Source organism: Sminthopsis crassicaudata, chromosome 4, assembly GCF_048593235.1.
Source record: "Sminthopsis crassicaudata isolate SCR6 chromosome 4, ASM4859323v1, whole genome shotgun sequence".
Lineage (NCBI taxonomy): Eukaryota > Metazoa > Chordata > Mammalia > Dasyuromorphia > Dasyuridae > Sminthopsis > Sminthopsis crassicaudata.
In genome coordinates, this window is record NC_133620.1 from 204,967,019 (window position 1) to 204,983,772 (window position 16,754).

At 32.0% G+C, this 16,754-nt stretch overlaps 1 protein-coding gene across 3 annotated transcripts in view; it reads right to left on the reverse strand.

The window, feature by feature from the left end:
• Positions 1 to 16,754, reverse strand: part of GRIK2 (glutamate ionotropic receptor kainate type subunit 2) — an 805,940-nt gene that overhangs the window by 295,077 nt on the left and 494,109 nt on the right. The window lies entirely within an intron of this gene.

Here is a 16,754-nt window from a genome sequence, read left to right on the forward strand (position 1 = left end):
GGCCAAAAAGAGAGGGATTGGGAATTCTATGTAGTGGTTCATAGTCTATTCCCAGAGTTCTTTCGCTGGTTATAGCTGATTCAGTTCATTACTGCTCTATTGGAGCTGATTTGGTTCATCTCATTGTTGAAGATGGCCACATCCATCAGAATTGATCATCATATAGTATTGTTGTTGAAATATACAACGATCTCCTGGTCCTATTCATTTCACTCAGCATCAGTTCATGTAAGTCTCTTCAGGCCTTTCTGAAATCGTGTTAGTCATTTCTTACAGATCAATAATATTCCATAATATTCATATACCACAACTTATTCAGCCATTCTCCAATTGATGGGCATCCACATAGTTTCCAGTTTCTGGCCACTACAAAGACGGCTGCCACAAACATTCTTGCACATACAGGTCCCTTTCCCTTCTTTAATATTTCTTTGGGCTATAAGGCCAATAGTAACACTGCTGGACCAAAGGGTATGCACATTTTGATAACTCTTTGAGCATAGCTCCAAATTGCTCTCCAAAATGGCTGGATGTATTCACAATTCCACCAACAAGGTATCAGTGTCCTAATTTTCCCATATCCCCGCCAACATTTTGCATTATCTTTCCCTGTCATTCTAGCCAATCTGACAAATGTGTAATGGGTGTTTCTTTTAATATATTTAGAAACATAAAACATATATATTGAGGAATGAAGGAATTACTGCATACAATCAGAGATACATGAGTAGTCTTATACACATCTGTATATACATCTGTATACATACACACACGGAAGTATGAAGGCACCAGGAATGGCATTGCTTCCAAGATTGTTTGCACCTACTCTTCAACCAGGTCCCTACAGTCCCTACACCATCTAGGGGAGCAGTCATTGTAGAGAAGAAGGCTACCATTACTAATACATTGTGGATTAACTGTGACTGGTAAGCAGATAACTATAACATCCTCTAAACTACCAGCTTTACTACCAGAATGACTCTCATTTCCCTTGTCCAGGGGATGAATTCTTGTGGACATATAAATTGACATTTGTCTCTACTAGTTTCATAACCCTATTCCTCAGCAGTCATTGTTACTGAAGAACCAAAAAAGGAAATTCTTGCCACCTAAGTTTTTGGCACTACCAAATTGTTTAACATTAGAAATGATATAATTTTATCATTGGAAATGACATTAAAGAAGATACAGTAGCATCTATTTGAATCACTTCAAATATAACCAGATAGCAGACTTTATCATTTGAGAGTGACTTTAGCCAAATTCAAAGAAGCTTACTGCCTGGAGACTGGTATATGTATGTATTTTATTATCTATCTATTTTAATAACAGTTTTTTTTTTGTTTTGTTTTCAAAGTGTATGCAAAGATAATTTTCAACATTTATGTTTGCAAAAACTTGGGTCCCAAATTTTTCTCCCTCCCTTCCCCCCAACCCTCTATCCTAAACAGGAAGTAATCCAATACAGGTTAAACATGTGCAGTTCTTCTATATATATTTTCACATTTATCATGCTTCACAAGAAAATTCAGATCAAAAATGAAGAAACATGAGAAAGAAAAAATATAAGCAAACAACATAATGTTGTGATCTGCATTCAAACCCATAATTCTCTTTATGGATATAGATGGCTCTCTCCATCATAAGTCTATTTGAATGAACTGAATTACTTCATTGCTGGAAAGAACCAACTTCATCACATATGATCATCACATAGTCTTTTTCTTGCTGTGTATAATGTTTTCTTGGTTCTACTCAGTTCATTTAACATAAATCCATGCAAGCCTCTCCAGATCTTTGTGAAATCATCCTGTTGGTTATTTTCTTATACAACAAAAATATTCCATTATATTACTATACCATAACTTATTCAGCAATTTCCCAACTGATGGGCATCTACTCAGTTTCCAGTTTCTTGCTACTACAGAAAGGGCAACTATAAACATTTTTGCACATATGTGTTCTTTCCCCTTTTTTATCCTATCTATACATACATATATATGTATGCATATATACACATATATGTATATATGCATACATAAATACACATACACACAAATATACACATGCATATATATACATATATGAATTGACATGTATACTCATATATATGGAGATAGAGAAAATACATGAAACATTAAAATCATAGATCTTTTAAAGTAATGAAAAAATATTGTTAATTAATCAACTATTCATAAATATCAATAACCAAATCTGAAATATGAAGTCTTATAAGTGGAATAATTTTAATAGAAGAAACTTTCTTAATTATAATCATATAAAATATTTTTACTGCACTTGAAATTTGATCATGTATATTTTTCATTCAATTCAAGTAGCAATAAACTCAGAAGGAAATAATAATTTTAGGTTTAAATTGCATATTTGTAATTTTGTTTCTATATTTATTATATTATTCAAATGTTATTATTAAGGTAAATATATTACATATAAGTATATGTTTAAATAGTTGATTTATAGACATAAATGACTGACTAATTTTATTACTATTCAAATATTCAAGCCCTATGTCCTTTCAATCCTTTTCACTGCTATCACATCTTCATGTCTGTCATTTCAATCCTATAGGAAAATATTTTCAAAAATCTTAGAATATCTAACATATACTTTTTTCACTCTATACTGAAATTCATTTTTTTACTCAAGTATAAATACTCAAAGGGATAATTAGCAAAATATTTGTCTGATGTCAAACACAATTGATATTACAAGGAATAAAAATATTTTTAAATGTTCATATAATGAAGATATAGCAGGAAATAACTAAGATATTTGTGTCTAATTTTAGAACCAGAAGACTTGGTGCTGAGTCTTCCCTCTGCTATTTACTGAATGACATTGAATATATTAATGAACCTCTCTCAGCCTTAATTTCCTCATCTGAGAAATAATGAGTTTGAGTTGCATTAGAATATGATGGAAAGAATACAGAGTATGGAATCAGAATTTGACTTAAAATCCCCATTCTTAATTTGTTGCCTATGTAATCAAGGGGTTGCACAAGTTTACTTTTGAGGTCCCTTTTAGCTCTTTAATTATAGGATTATAACAACTATCCTTGGCCTTCTCATAGATAACTGTGAAGTTTGGATTAGTTATATAGAAGGTTTTTCTTTTTATAAATGTTTTGTTTTTCTTAGTGAATAGTAATGAATTTTACTGCTCATTACAGATATTGTGCATTTATATTTTGGGTCATCAAAGTAATTCTTTCACAAATATTTCATTTGACAAATGAGGAAATTTGATTGTATTATCTCCAAAGTAACACTAAAGCTAGCTATATATTTTGAGGTTCTTCCCAGTATGCTTTTCTGTGTAACAACTGATTTTTTTATCCATTAAAAGAATTAGTTAGTACCTCATTAAAAAATGGGCTTTTTGTTTCCTTTTCAACTGTCACAGTGTTATATGAAATCCTAAGAAATGCATAGATGCCTAAACAGATTTTTATTGAAAGGAAAGGCTTTTTATTTAAATAAAAGGCCCAGCCATGTGAAATGGTAATAAAAATGCTATTGTATAAGCAACCTACTAGTTAATGAAAGGGAGATGGGGTATCTTATTACATCATTTAATAGGAAAGATATACTTATTTTTATTTTGTTTAGCCTCAATTATTATATGGAAAAATTCTGATTTTATTATTAGTTATAGTTTCAGAACTAAGGAATATCTATAGAATTGCCATTATTGTCCCAGAGAGTTTTGGTCTTTCACCAGAAAGACCAGCCATACTCTGGCTTAAGAAGTTTGAAGGCTGCCATTTCTAATTAACATTAATGTCAAAAGCATGGAGTTCACAATGGGTTATCACAATTGGAAGTCAGAATGTCAGTAGGGAAAAGTGAAAAAGCCTAGCAGCAACCATCAAAACAATTTAATGTCTTCCTTAGATCCTCAAGAGAACAAACTATGGAGGATGGAGTTGCAAAAGAAGAACTTGCAAAAGGAGTGGGAAGGTCAAAAATCAGGAAAGGAAAATACTCCATAAAGGTATATTGGATTAGTCTTTGGCTAGGAAAACAAAATGTATTTCTTGACTTCCACATTTAAAATATTCAGAAGACAATTTGACCTGACCTTTCTGGTAAATGAATCTTTACCATTATATTTCTGAAGCCATGAAAGTTCAGTTCCCCTGCAGGGCAATGCTTCACTCTACTACACCTTTAAATAAAACATGTTTATTATTTAGTTTTCCTCTATCCAGAATCTAAATTTATTGAATAGCATCAATAGCTATTGAATAGCTTGTTATTACAAGCAGCAAACATAAATTATAATACATTGCCAACTATATTAAGCTGGATTCAGGTCCCATCTTGGATGATTATTATGTGTGTGATACCTACCAAATCACTTATCCTATCTGGACCTCGTCTGTAAAATAAGATAGTTGGCTTAAATGGCCTAAGAGATGCCTACTTAATTTATCTCTATGATCCTGCAGATAGGCAGAATCTAGGTTTTGCACAATGTACAAAAGATATTTGTCTTTATTAACTTATTTTTAGAACAGGCAAATTTGTTTGTTGTTAGTCTATAACTTTTAAAAATATTTTCTTGGATTTGGGAGAAAAATCTATTCATATGTAATCAAATGTACTACCAAATTATATGGACCTGTAGGAAGTCTTTCAGAGGCCATAACTGAGACTTCTAAGAATAAGAATTAAAATCGGTTCAGTTGTGCTGGGCATTCATATATCATTTTGTACATCTGGAAGACAAATGGAATAGTGATGACAGTGGAAGAAGACTATGATATTGTCCAGTAAACCACTTTACTTAGAAGTCATGAGTGTAGATAATAGGGTTTCTGGGAGTATATTATTGTGTTTTAATAGATATAGCCATTTATGCTACTAAATTCACCCACCTGCCTGGATTATCACTGATGTTGGTTGTTTTGAGCCCTCTCTACAGATGGTGGCATTTTGGATATTTTATTTTCATTTTTCCCAATGAGGAAAAGAGAATGAAATTGAAACTCAAATCAGCCAAGGATGCGATTTGATAATATTTCCTGTTAAAGAGTGTTTGATGGGAAAGTCATAGCTATTAAACAAACTCTAATCTCCCTTTTATCCGCATATTTAATTTAACTACTACTTTCCCTGGATGATCAAAAGCTGACCACATTGAAGTTATTGGCACCAATTCTATTTACAAGTTTCCAAAGGGGAACTTATTATTTCCTTTTCCAGCTTTATCATCAAAGTCAGTAGAACTCATAATCTTCCTTCATCTCAAATTTATAAATTTAACATCATCTTAAAAACTAATCTGCTCACTTCAATATCTAATCTAGCACTGAGTTCACAATTCTTTCTCTTCTCAGACAAAACCTCTTCCTTTCCTGCACATCCAGTCTATTCCCTAATTATTTCAAGCATCACAGCTGCTACCTTGTCATTTTATATTTTTCTATATTATATGTATAATAATAGTTCCATTTCCTTGTATAATTTTGATCATGTTTATTTAAAGAATCTCATGCTGGTTTCTGATTGCCTCTTAAATCAAATGAAATTAATCCCCTCCATATAAACACCTCAATCATTTGTTATATTACTTCTTTAAAACTCAATACTCACCTTTTCCATGAAACCTTTCCAATTTAGCTGTTTATTTGTTTATTCATGCATTCAACAATATCTGAGTGCTATGAAGTAAAAACTATTTCACTTTAAGTACTTTATCAAATCTGAAGTATATGCATATAGCTCTATAATAATGGTGTGTGCATATATTTATTATAATATTTTCACTTATATTCATATGTATTTGATTATCTTATCCTCCCCATTATGTTGCAATTTCCCAAAAAACAGGGGATTGTTTTTTTGTTTCCCTACTTCTATCACATAGTATAGTTATTTGCATATGGTTCATGGCCAATAATATTGAGTGATAAAAATATTTAGGTTTCTTTCAGTGCCTGATATTCTAAATGAATACTTTGGTTTACTTCAGTTGAGTCTTGTACTTCCTACCAAAAAAAAATTAGTCACCAAATATTAGACTATATTTTCTTCCCCAAGGGTTTCTTTCCATTGGGAAAGGTAAACAACAACAACAACAACAACAACAACAAAAATCCATAGAAATCTAATCAACCTAAATGGTCAAAGGATATGAACAGACAATTCTCAGATAATGAAATTGAAACTATATCCACTCATATGAAAGAGTGTTCCAAATCACTACTGATCAGAGAAATGCAAATTAAGACAACTCTGAGATATCACTACACACCTGTCAGATTGGCTAAGATGACAGGAACAAATAATGATGAATGTTGGAGGGGATGTGGGAAAACTGGGACACTAATACATTGTTGGTGGAGTTGTGAAAGAATCTGGCCATTTTGGAGAGCAATCTGGAACTATGCCCAAAAAGTTATCAAACTATGCATACCCTTTGATCCAGCAATGCTACTACTGGGCTTATATCCCAAAGAAATACTAAAGAGGGGAAAGGGACCTGTATGTGCCAAAATGTTTGTAGCAGCTCGTTTTGTAGTGGCTAGAAACTGGAAGATGAATGGATGTCCATCAATTGGAGAATGGTTGGGTAAATTATGGTATATCAATCTTATGGAATATTATTGCTCTGTAAGAAATTACCATCAGGATGAATTCAAAAAGGCTTGGAGAGACTTGCATGAACTGATGCTGAGTGAAATGAGCAGAACCAGAAGATCACTATGCACTTCAACAACAATACTGTATGAAGATGTATTCTGATGGAAGTGGATATCTTCAACATAAAGAAGATCCAACTCACTTCCAGTGATCAGTGATGGACAGAAACAACTACACCCAGAAAAAGAACACTGGGAATTGAATGTAAAATATTATCACTACTGTCTATCTACCCAGGTTACTTATACCTTCAGAATCCAATACTTAACGTGCAAAAAGAAAATTGGATTTACACACATATATTATATCTAGGTTATACTGTAACACATGTAAAATGTATGAGATTGCCTATCATCTAGGGGAGTAAAAAAACCTTTTAAAAAATCTTAAGATTTAGCCTGAGCCCCAAAATATCTAAAACTCCAAACACCTAGGATTTTTTAATCTCCAGTCATCCTGATCTTTATTTATCACTGGATTCCAATGGCTCTGAAGGAGAAAGTATGGATGATGATTTCGCAAAGACTTCTCATTTAAATCTAATTTATTTGCATGTCATGGCATTATCTCCCTGATGTACATGATTTTTAAGAATGCAAAAACAAACAATAACAATGACTCAAAAATTCTTGTATTCTTTTGAAGTACTTATATTTCTGTATAATCTCATTCATTTTAATTAAGTTCAATATGTATGTAGAGTTTTCACAAGTATATTAGTATGCTAGGGATATACTTTAGTAAGGCACTGCTCCTGCCCTATTAAGCTTACAGTCTTGTATGGAGATATATCAGTACAATTCTAGGATTTATAACTTCATCAGTACAATGGATATTAACTCCATGAGGAAGATCACACCACTACTATAACTCAGTCTTTTAGTTGTCATAGAAAAACAAAAATTATCACCATAAGACTGAACCAACCCAGAGGCTGACATATATTGAAACTAAAAATTATAAGAGAAGGAAGGGAGATTGATAGAACATAGTTAATTAACTATATATATTCTATTCATTTCTGCCAATCTCTCAGAGTGGATATGTGGAACCTATCTTAATTCTCCCATTTCTTTCATCTCATTTGGTCTATATTGCAAGCAAGTTTTACAAATGTCTTTTAGCTTCTCTTTTTCTTCTACATTTTCATTTCTAGTATTCAGGTCCTATCTCTAATGATATCAAGTAATGACAAAACACTCTGAGATTGCCTCATTTCTTTTTAATCCATGCTATACACTGCTTTCAGATTAAACCTTATAAAGTAATATTTCTATGATGTCACTGCTCCCTTAGTAAATATCTACAATGGCTCTTCATTTCCTCCTACATTAATACTTGACTCTTCTGTCTAGTTTTCAGTCTCTCATATCATTTGACACTACCCTTACCACCCAACTGTTTTTGTTTATTTCTCTACTCTAATTATGTCCAACTAAATTGAGTCCTCTGTCACCTTAGTTAACTATGGCATGTAACTTCAAGTCCTCTGGGCTTCAATTTCATCACCTAAAAAATCAGAGAATTAAGATGGAGAATCTTTGAAGCCCTCTTAGCTACCTAAAGATTTACATTATCTGCTACACACTATTGAGTTAGCAAGTCTCCTTTAGACCATTATAGCTCTGTTCATGTTATTCCTTTACATGAATAACTCTTAATATTACCAGATTCTATTTTTATGATGTTTCTTCCTCCATAATAACTATTCATTTAAGTCTTTTGTTATTGTTATTCTGTTGTTTCAGTTGTGTCCAGTGCTTTCTGATCCCTATTAAATGTTTTCTTGGCAAACATACTATAATGGTTTGCCATTTCCTCCTGCAGCTCATTTTATAGATGAAGAAATTGATGCAAACAGGTTTAATGACTTGTCCAGTGTTAAACAACAAGGTAGTGTATGAAGCTAGATTTGAAATATTAGTCTTCTTGACTCCAGGCTAGCATTCTATCTACTGTGTCTCCTAGTTGCCCATTAAGCCCTTTATTATTGCCATTTTGTGGTAATTCATACTCCAGTGCTTGGTTTTCCTATCTCTGCTTAAGCTATGCAAGAAGTTTTCAAGTTATAAAGACTCTAATAAGATCTAATATTTCTTCTATAAATCTGATGTTGAGATTTCATTTAAAATGTTCTCAATGAAACAATATTATAAATGATCTCCTATTTATCCTTTCCGTTTCTTGTTAGTAAAGTTTGATTGCTTGCTTCTTGTCTCCCCCATTAGACTGTGAGTTCCTTGAAATAACTGCCTTTTGCCTTTTTGGTATCCTAAATGTTTACCACAGTACCTGGAATATATTAGGAGCTTAATAAATGTTTATTGACTGCTTTGATTCTTTAGATAGTGAATGAAGTTTTATTTTACTTATTTTGTAGGTGGAATCATAAGTGTTTAGACCTGGAAGGAATGTCAGTGATTATTTAATTCAAATATATTCTCCTCTCCAGATAATCAATCCAAGGCTCAGAAAAATTAAAAATAAAAAATAAAAAATAAAAAAGAATTCTTGGCATAGGATTTCAAGCCAGTTAGCTACAGAATAGTTTAAAAATCTGAATTTTCTGTCTCATAGACAGTACTCTTTGCATTACTCCATGTCATTTCAGACTCTATAGAATTTTAGTGTAAGATAGTAAAAATAATACTGTTGCATTAGTTTTTAACAAACAGCATAGAAAAATTAAAAATTGAATAAGTATATGCATATATGTAAATAATCTATCTTGAATGTGATTGAGGAAAAATGTAATTAGTTAAGAAGATAAATAGATAATTTTGTTGTGACACTGAAAAGAACTTAGATACATTTAAGAATGTTAGAGGCTGGTGATTGATTTTATATTTTCTTATTCCATTTTGACACATATCTAGGAAAACAAAACCCATGTGGCATAATTAAGATTGTTTTTTGGCTCACAAAAGGGACAACAGGAAGAAAAGAAAAACTTAACAAGAGTTAAGAGAGATGGAGATGAAATGGAGCTAAAAATATTTGTCAAAATAAATTGCCAAGAATTAACTGAGTTATAAGCCATTCAAGACAGAGGAAGATGGCAAAGAATGATAACTCCTTAGAGGACAGTATGAGAGGATAGGGAAGTTAAATCAGAAGGCTAACTTCTCTAACCATAATTGAGTCTAGGAAAATGTGGTTGTTGCTTGGAATAAAGCATATTAGAAAGATTAGACATGCAGGATTAAGAGCAGAGTAGCTTTGAAATAAATGGAAAGAGGAAAATATTGTGAAATAATCATTTCAATGGAACATTAGTAAATCAGAAATTAATATATTTATTGTCACTTCTAATTATTGGTTCTACAATATAATTTATACCAATATTTCCTAAATTAAATTAGCTATCAAATACTTTGGGACTTAACATTTCATTTCCTGACAAAGTCCACAAAGGTTCTTTAAAGAAGCTAGAGGGTATGATGTCCCCAGAAAAAAAAAAAAAAGAAGTAGTAAAATTGTGGAGCATTTAAGGGAAAAGTTAAACCTATTTTCATAATAAAATATAATGTATTAAATTTTGATGTAAATATAAGTTATGCTTAATATTTTAGATGAGCAGTTCTTAGCCTGGAGTATATAAAATTTAAATATACATTTGATTGTTTATTTTATTATTATTATGTATTAAATTATTAATTTTAATTGCTTAAATTAGTTGTCTTATTATACTTGTTTTCTTTTGTAATGCTGTATTTTTTTAATTTAAAATCATTATTTTAAAAAGGGGTCCAAACTGCTTCACCAAATTTCCAAAGGAACATCAACCCCATAATTCAAATAAAAATGTTAAAAAACATACTTTAAAAGATAAAAGAACTTGGATTCTATGGAATATCCTTTAGGCATTTATGTCTTAAAGAATTTGAAAAGAAATGGGGATGTTAGGAGAGGGAAATAGACTTAATGACAGAGGACCACTATGTAATTTTGATATATGATATATGACACCAGATAATTCTACAAGAGGTTGATAACACAATACTCTGATAATAAATGAAGAATCAATACCAAGATTTGTATTATAAATTACGTCTTGATGGATCTCCTTTTTAAAGATATATAAACAGCTTCAGAAGACAAAATTAGGATGGATGGGGGGGAGAAATATTGAGATTCATTGTTACTGTTTTTCCCAGTCTTTCTTCTTTTCATCATTGAGAGTTTTTCTTTTCCCCCAGCTATATAAGTGCAGATGTGTAGTAGGTATATAGCTATGATGACAAAATGTCAATTAGCTTAATGAATTGAACTGAATGGATGGTGGGGGTGGAAAAGTGTGTGCTTGTGAGATTGTGGGTGGATGGAGATGAAAATTTCCCCTACTGAGTTAAGTGCAGGGCTATACTGCTTGACAGGTGCAAGCACATTTGTTACATTGAAAAAACCACAGGAAAGAAACTACCTCCTCCAGAGAAACAGACTTCAATAACAAAGTTACCAAAGGAATTTGCACACCAATGTGCCACTAGAAGGGGGAAATATAAATAAAACTCAGCATAGAAAGTAGCATTGACTAATCCTTTTAATGGATAAAAATCAATTGTTACATAGGGAGGCAGAATCAAAAGCACTCAACATATAAGGGCAGCCTTAGTGGTTTTTGTTGTTTTTGTATGGAAGAAGGGAAATGGAGGACATGAGAGGAAATAAGTATCGAGTGAAAAAACACCCCCCCCCCAAACTCACTAGTATTACAACTTAAGTGTCAGTCTGCTCACCTGAAAATCATACCCTTTGGTAGATCTAAAGAACCAGAGGATAAATAAATAAAGACCAGAAGGAAACCTCAGAACTTATTTAACCTTATTGCCCTCATTGTCAAAATGAGTACACTAAGGAACAAAGACTTTTCCAGTCATGGAGGAGTCCTGCAATAAATAAGGGTCTATTAGTTCTTTCTGCCCAGCTCCTTTTATTTCAACAGATTGTTTCGCTTCTTCTGTATTAAGGTCATTAAAATGTTTTAAAAAAACAAAAAGAAAAGAAAACCACTCTGCAAAATTTTGTTGCATATTATAAACACATACATATTTAGTTGCTTAATATAATGAACATTTTTGTACAAGTAACAAAGAAAACCAGAAACGTAATTTTGAGTAAATGGCTATACTATTGCTATCATGTTAAACACATGGAAAAAAAGCAAGTTAATCATAGTTGATCATGGGGCTTTATAGACAATCATTTTCTCAGATCATAACAAGATTGAGAAGGTAGGACCTCACACCTAAGAGACTATAACTACACACTCTGTAGATATTCCAAGCTCATAGACATTCTAATGGTTATATAAGAATATAAGTTGCTCAATACTCCTCAGCCATAATTAAGGTAATTAGCAAGAAGCTCTATACCCAGATATTATTACATTTTTGATTGAGTTATAGAATCAACTAGCCAAAGGAGTAAAATATGAACAAAAGGATTGAAAGCAAATGATGCCATACAGATTTTGTATTTGGTTGAAGAGAATCAGTTATATCCTGTGGAAATCATATAAAATCTGAACCAAGTTTGAAATACAGCATTCCAGTAGCAGGCAAACCTACTGGTGAAGCATCTTTAACTTAATTGATAAATAGAAATGATTTGTGGTTCAAGCAACTATTAAACAATTAAACTCCTCTCTCCTCGAAAAGAAAATAACCTTGTGAACTCTGAAATATCAGAAGATGTGGGCTTCTCAAGGATTTCAGTAGAAATGTCCCTATGATGCAGTAGCTAACTATAGCATTTGCCTCAAAAGCTAAGGACAAACTAGTCATACCACGGAAAGTAACTTTGAGACCCTAGACAGGCACCAAACCTTAAGTTCATCAAAGAGTTACACATACTGAAAATGGAACATCAAGAAGACTCTACAAATGGAGAAAAGGACTTCCAGAAATTAGGAGCTGTGATCTACCCTTTACTAATTGTGTTCCTAGGATCTAGCATGTGCAAGGGGAGAGTGTATCCCAGATTGAAAAAAACATTTCTATCTACTGTTTTTAATATACCAAAGTAGTAAATACTCCTTTCTAAAAACTTATTAATTCTGATTGACTAGATGAACCAATGATTTAAATGATATTAGACCAGATTGAACCTTATGAGTAATAGGATCATCCCATGAATCTTTTGGGAAGAATTAATAGCTATCTTTTAGGTACCCAAGCTAGTGGAAATTGCAGGAAGTAGGGCAGGAAGGGAGTATTATAAATAAAATATTACCCCCCCCAAAAGTTTCCTTAATTATTATTTGTTCAGATCTTCTTAGAAAATGTTTTAATTTGATGAGGTATGTTATGTATATGCCAAGAGAAGTGAAGGGAGGAAAGAAAGGCCCATGCTATTTCATGATGCATTTTTATCAAGTCAAGTTGCAGTACACTTTTGAAAATAAAGTGACTGTTATATTGGAGGAAAAGGGAAAAGAGAAGTATCAGAAAGCATTGGAAAATTATAGTAGGTTGGCCACATTAGGGAGCCTCATTATCAAAAATTAGTTGCCAATTTGGAAGAGTAATTTGGTTTGTAAGTGAAAATCAGGTGAAAAGTAGAATGATTAAGGTTCCAGAGCATCTGAGCAGCTGTGGAATTAGCAGTTGTACATATTAAAGGCAAAGTGCAGATTTTCTCCAACTCACCACTTTGGTCATGATGACTTAATGGTATTTCAAGGCACCCAATTTGAAAAACACAGAATTAAAAGAATTAGTTTTCAACCAAGATACAACTTGGGCCAGGAAATAAAAATGATAGTAAATTGTTATTGTAGGCTTTTTCTACATATGGCTATTGAAACAATTGCTTTTCCCCATAGTAACTATTCAATTTAACTTAAAATTTGTCATGACTTACTTATAAGACATTATGTGAAATGTCAATCAAAAATGCCAATATAATTGCCATCATTATACATCTGGAGTATTATCTTCAATTTTGTAAACTGAATTTTGGAAGGATATAGATGAACTTCAGAGCAACCAGGAAAGGATAAATAAATAAGATTTGTTGTAGTTGTTGTTTATCCTTTGTCCTTGAGGAGGACCTCAAGTGAATTGTATTTAAATAAGGCATAGTTGCATGAAGTTGTCTTCCTGAGTCAGGACAACTGGTGATGGCCTGGAATGCAATGTATGACTGGTGTCTCAGATGCCTAAACAAACTGTAAGTGCTGCACAGAGCCTGTGTCAATCACCTTCATGGCAGTTGAAACAAATTGTTCTCATCTATCCATTCCACCAGGAAATTTTAATGAGCTTAAGGTAAACATCTTCCTAACTCCTAGATAGGTTTGAGACCTGAAAGTTACCCTCATCATAGTCAAGCTAGTCTGCTAAAATGGTTTACCAGAGTGTGGCAGTTGTTCCTGCTATATGTTTGGGAGCCACAGATGAGAAATAGATGAGTCAGGGACACACCAAAGTTGGACAGGTAGCCCTGAAAAGCACTTGGCATATCCTCACACCAGAGGTTCTAGAACTCCTGGATATTAATATGAGAACTAAGGACCAAAAATAAAAACAATAAAATACTGGAGGGAAATGAAGAAGAGATGATTCATGGGGTCTATGACACTTCTCCTAAAAAATTTAGGAAAGTAGTATGAGAAAGTGGGATTAAACTTGTTCTCCTTTTGTGGGCAAAGCTAAAAGGGACTCACGAAAGGGGAAAAGAAAAGATAAATATAAAATTATTATAGGAGGAGAAAAATTACTTCCTAACAATTTGAAACATTCAAAAGTGGAACAGGCTACTTTAGGACATGGTAAATTTCACTACATGTATTTTAGAAAAGTTTGGATGAACCATTTGTAAACTTTGTTATAGAATTCTCTAACGGTTTGATGGAATTAACTCCTAACTTTGAAATAATGGGATTTTTTTCCCCACTAAATTGACCAAATAAATGAGTCATCTCAGTAGCATATAAATAGGACATCAGAATAAAGAGAAGCATATAGGGAAAATAGGGCACTATGAGCACAGTAATGCTGGGCACATTGAAGATAATGCAATATAGATTGCTTTCTTGGATCTCCAAGTAACATAACAGAATTTTAGTTTGAAGCATGATAAGAGAAATGCCTTTCAGAAACAAACTGAGCTTTATAACTATTCAAATACCTAGAAGCCTTATCACTACATATTAATTTTCTCTACTCCCCATAAAAGATAAACATGAACTGACCATATTATATAATGTATAGGATGAGTAATATGTATACAATCTCTAAATAATGCATAACTATATAAACTTGTGATATATAAAGTAAGGTTATATTTTTAATAAATTATGAAAATTTTATACTCCATTTCTTGGGTCATAGTTTCAGAGCTATAAGAGATCTTAGAAGTCACCAAGTATTTATTCCGTTTCTGGACTTAACGTAATTTTACATTAACCAGTATTATCTTAATATTTTATATACATATATATATATACATATATATATATCAGCAAAGTTTAAAATAAAAATGAACTATGCAATATCTATGCAAATATCTATAAGTCTATATTATAATATTATAATTTATAATTTTAACTTTGACATGATTTGTCTTGGTTGTCCAAATGACTATTTTGGATATGGTACATAGAAAAGAATACATGAAATATTTCCTATCCTCAAATAGCTTTAAAATTTCTGGGAACAGATTTAATATAAAACAAAAAAGTCAGAAAACAATATAACACAAGATACAGATAAATGGTTGCTGTAGGGAAGTAATTGCAAGTACAGTATAATAATGATGCCAAAATCAAATAGAAAAAGGGACCACTAAACCACATATGAAGACCCTTAAGAGATGACATATTGACTCAAAAAGCTATATATATATATATATAATTTTGTTAATTATTCCCCATTACATTTTAATCTGGTTTGGACTGTACTTGGGAATGTTGCCAGTTTCTTTCAACCCCTCTGCAAAAGAATCTAGAGAATGAGGCAATCAGTGTGAATTTGAGCAGTCATGTCTGTATGGAGATCTGACTTCAACTGAGCATTAAGAGATGAATAAAATGTGAAAAGTAAAGGCATTATAGAAGGCAAAAACAGCATGAACATAGACATGCAGATAGAAAAAACAATGGCATGTAATGAAAGATAAAATTAGATAGATAGGTGAGGCCAAATAATACCAGGATTTAAAAGGTAGTTGGAGAAATTTGGATTTACCACTTTAGGCAATTATTCCCCAAGAACTGGAATGATAGAAACAAACAAACAAAAATAACATAATGATTTATTTCTATCATTACCAATTCATGATTATCCAACTGGCATCATTCACCTGATCAAGTTTCATTATACTTAAAACTATATATTTTGTCACATCCCACGATGCTGGCATTTCTTGTCATGACTCAAAGGACAAGAAAATTCATTCAATCTGGCTTGAATAGTTATCATAAATCAAATTTACCAGTCATATAAATCTTTGTACTAGATGACTGCTTGGACATTAATCCTATATTACCACTGATTGGTTTCTAAAAATGTTAAGACTTGAGCATTAGATTTTTATAGTAAGTAGAAAGTAATGACTATCAACTACAGGAGAGATTTCCCTTTGTCTTCAAATGAAAAAAAAAAATAGCAAAGAAAAAAGGCTTCTTCAGGATGAAAACAATTAAACAAGATCAAGGCTGAAACACAATTTTACTAGGAAAATATTGGGGAAAATGTGTTATTGACATTGAAATAAATTTGTAGTAAATAAAAGCAAAACTGAAGTTCTTTTCCTGCTATTTATTTGCCCTTATTTGTACATTTTTCCAAAGCCTCACATTGAAAAGACTGTTTTAATTCATTTTGTACAAATTTAAAGATTTCAGTTAACATATAAATCTACATTATTAATCAATAGAGGCACCACACAAATTAAAGTAATTCACATCAATGAAGCCTAACAAAATAAAAATCTGTGACTAAATTAACATTGGCTCATCTATTATACACTAATTGCTAAATAACTGTAAAATACATTGCATACCATTCATTAGTGTCCCAATTAGAATATCCTTTTCCCTCCAACACTTATGCACATCAATATTTCTCTAAAAGAAAT